Here is a 4300-nt window from a genome sequence, read left to right on the forward strand (position 1 = left end):
ACTTTCTACATGCTTACATTAAGCATTCACTAATTTCTCTGTCAGCATTTCTAAATCCGAGCAGTGCCTGAAAGTCTGTGATGCACTTCTTGTACTTTTCAATTGCTGCGCGTTCTGTCATCGTGACATTTATACATCATATCTTGTACCATGCTATCTGTGTTACGTGTTACCATACCATCCATCCATCATATTCCTCTATTCACGCCACTGTTAGCTTCTAAAATCCCTCTATCCGTCTCTCTGTGAGGCAACTCACTCCCTGCTCCCACCTTTTCTGTCTGCGAACACAGCCAGACAGGCCTGCTGATACCATGCCCTTCTCCGTTTCTCCACTCGGACAAGAGTCACGTCTAATCTCTGTCTAAACAACCAGACTGTTTACGCATTCCTCGCTCACAGTGACTCAAAACATTCTCCCTCAGAACCAAGTGGCGCTTCTGTTCTGTCTAATTCAGGATGGCTTCAAAACCTCCATATGCCTCATGCATACTAGCGTTTACGCTCTCTCTCGCAATGGCAAGCGCTATACTCAAAGCTCAATGCATACGCTAAGTGCACACTAATGCAAGCCTCTATAATGCATACATAATACATAACAGTCAGTCTATCTCTACATGTCTCTACAAATATATCATGTGTATCTACATGGCACTAGCAAGGCACTTCAAATATAACAAGCCTCATTCTCTAGCAAATGCAAATGGCTACATAATATGTAGATAATGGAAAACTAAATCCCTAAATGGGTAATGATTGTCTAATGATAACAAACCAGCTTCTCCATACAATATCTGGTTTTACAAATCTCTCCTCTTATCATTATATAATCATTACTAACAATTTGTCAAAACAAATCTCAATGTGGCATGCTAAATCAAGCAAAATTGCAAAGGGAAAAATATTCTATATCAATAATGCAAAAAAAACCAACATGCAAGCCCTTCACTCTATCAGTGTCAAGCTCACATTCAAATTTCAAATGCAGAGCTGCAAGTGTGTCAGAATTCAAAATGGCATATTCAAGTTTCTAATGCTAAGTTAAAAGTGTGTACAAGCAGATTGAATTCAGAACGCAAATGCAATGCGTGTGTACTGTGGACATCACAATGTATTCAATTTCAGCGTGTCAAGCACAAAATGACAAAATCACTTTCACAGGTGTCAAGGTGTCAAAGCATTCAGTGTATACATTTCCACTGTATTGGTCATGTAGGCCAATTCAGTTACATTTCCAGTCTCTCACTGCATGTCAGTCTGTGATCACTTCAGGTTTTAGCCAATCAGTATGTGTGTCCTCACATCTGTGCAAAATTCCAAGTCAGTACAAATCAGTTCTAATGCAAAGGTTTCAGCCAAGGAATGTCAACAAAGCGTGTCAACAAAGCGTGTCAACAAAGCGACGTGTTCACAAATGGTTCACAAATGTCAACAACAAGCGTGTGTGTTCAGCAAAACATGTGTATGGGCATCAAAGCATAGCCCAAAGCAGAAAGGGGTGTTCCAGCTGCAAACGGAACTCAAGTGTGTGTGTCCTGCAAACTGACAATTTTCAGTGACGGATTTCAGAGCCTCACTGCTGCAAGCTTCCTTTGTTGATACCTCAACTTTCCCTAATCCAAAGATCTCCCTAGTCCATCCTCTTGATACTGATGTATCATTCACGTGGCACTCATTACATGCAATTTCAATGGCCTTGCACATAGGCCAAAACTCCAGATTCAGATTCAGACTCTCTCCTTCATTGCCAGTCCATGCTGTTGCCATGCCAGTTCATGCCATTCCAGTCCCATGCTCTTCTCATGAGGGACCAGCCAACGTTGGATGCAAGTGCAGATTTCAAAGCACAATGGTGTTAGATCAATTCTCTCTCGCTCACTCCCACAAGAGACAAAGAACTTCACTGCTCTTCAAACGTGGTTAGCACCGGGAATTCAAATGCTTTCAGCAGAGCGTGTTCCTGCTCATTCGCATTTCTCTCTTCTTACCTAGCCCCCAAACTTGTGTCTGGTTCACAAGGTAAGGCCTTCCAAATGGATTCTCTTCTCGCTGCAGATTACAAAACAGCCCACAAAACGGGTTCTCTGCTTTGCTGAACATCTTTCACTCTCTTTCTTTGCACAGAATGCTGCAAGGTGTCGATTTTCAAAACAGTCAGTATTTTCACTTCCCATGACTTCAGTTGTCGTGCCAGAAAATCAGGTAGCAAACAGGTCTTCTGAGTACCTTCTCAGATCACAGCCATTGACAAAGCTACACCCTAAGGCCTCAAATCGGAGACATTCCCCAGAAGTGCTGCTGCAAAGCATAGGTGCCAATTATTCACATCACAAGGTGACAAAAGCCAGTCTCTTTTCAGTGCTGCTTCAAAACAGCCAGGATGCAAAGTTATATGCTTTCATCAAGGTCTGGTCAATCTTTCAGTCGTCATGCTGCTCGTTCATTCATGGTCTGGTCAATTCATGCGATGCAATCTGGTCAGTCATCAAGGCGATCTGGTCAATCAAGGTCTCACGGTCTGCAAATCTCTGTCTGGTCAAAGTGTCTCTCCAGGTCTAATGCAAAGAAAACAAAAGTGCAAGTATCAGTTTAATAAGTTTTCAGATGTTTTCAAAGCCAACAAAAAAACAGCATTCTCTCTGTGCTTCAGTGCACATAGCTAGTTCTAAACTCCCCATGTCTCTCAAAAGACATCAATGTTAATTTCTCAGTGTCTCCCCAATGTCAGTCAGTGTCTAATTCAGTGTGCCAGTGCATCTGTCTAACCATGCCTGTCTCTCCATGCTGCATTATGCATTACTCCATCCCTGTCTTTCTCAAAACAAAACAGGACAGCCCATTTCACATAGTTCAGAAAATGCAAATTCAAATGCAAAATTACATTCCTTTCATTCAATTGCACTCCATGTCCTGCAAAAGCATTGCTCTTTGTATCATTTTCATGTGTTCTAGCCACAGACTCCCCTTTCACATGATGTATTCACAACGCTGAATCACTAAATGTTGACAAAACAAATCGATTTCATTCAAAGGACACTGCTTCCCGCATGTGCAATACAATTCAGATTCAACAAACATTCCTTCCCTTCTCTGCCTACTCCTTCTTCAAAACAACAGTCTCCTAATGCCTTGCAATGTTTCTGCATAATGTAAACACCCGTTCTCTCCATGCGTTCAGTCAGAAAACAAAAAAATTTCAAAGAATGCAATATCTCAGAACATCCAACTTTTGCACGATTCAGTCGATTTACTTTCTGCTAGCTTGCTATCCAAGTTTCAGTGTCGAAAGTCAAAACAGGATTTTCACTCCCTAACGTATGCAAAGCACTGCTGTTACAAATTCTGCCAGAAATGTCATCACAAATGTCATTACCATGCAAATCAAAGATTTTCACCATCTCATCTCTTCTCACAATCCCAGTTTTCAAATGCTTCACATAACTGCCTCCATGCAAAGGTGTCTCCAATGATGCAGTTTCATAATGCAAATCCTCATAGGCAAACCCTCTATGCATTCCTATAGGCATACTGCACATGTCTGTCAAAAATGCACTCTCCATTTCTTCTATTTCCTGGCAAACATTCTGTTCAATTTGTTGCTCTGCTGTTGCTGCAATCTCTTCAGTTATTGCCGCACTATCAGTGGAACAAACTGTTTGGGTCACACTATTTCTGTTATTATTCTGAGGTAACTCTTTCTGCCCACGAACAATATTCAAATGTTCTCCATGCACTACCCCTACTCTAGGAACTCTGTTCCCACCCATCCCTGCTGTTGTCAATGTTTTCAATGGGTCTTTCAATGGGTCTACAAGTGCTGCTGGGACATCTTCCCCGTTATCAATTACATGTCTGAGACAATATATTATTGCTCGCAAGTCAGTAATATATGGTCTCATTTCTGTTCCTGCTTCTTCACTATTCACTCTCAACCCTTCCATCATTATGTTTGGTGCCGGCGAAACTTCCCAGGCATCAAGCATATGTCTAAGCCAATTTCTTATTGCTTTCAAGTCACTCAAAAATGAGCTAATTCTGCAGCACTATTATTTCAACCCTCAGGATTTTCTTCAACCAAATCTCACGACACTTATGTCAGTTTCAAAAAACAAGCTTCAAGACTTCTCTAAACATGCAGATACAGTCGTCGACTTGCCAAAAATGTGCACAAATTCCAACCAACAGAAATCCAAACAAAGGTCAGATTTTCCCAAAAAGTGTCAGTCTCTGCAGAATTCCAAACAGAATACCACAAGCGTTGTCAAGAAAAAAAAACTGTTTCTCTAGCTTGGCCAAATGG

Source organism: Ambystoma mexicanum, chromosome 6q (genome assembly GCF_040938575.1).
Source record: "Ambystoma mexicanum isolate Mex_15411 chromosome 6q, UKY_AmexF1_1, whole genome shotgun sequence".
Taxonomy (NCBI): domain Eukaryota; kingdom Metazoa; phylum Chordata; class Amphibia; order Caudata; family Ambystomatidae; genus Ambystoma; species Ambystoma mexicanum.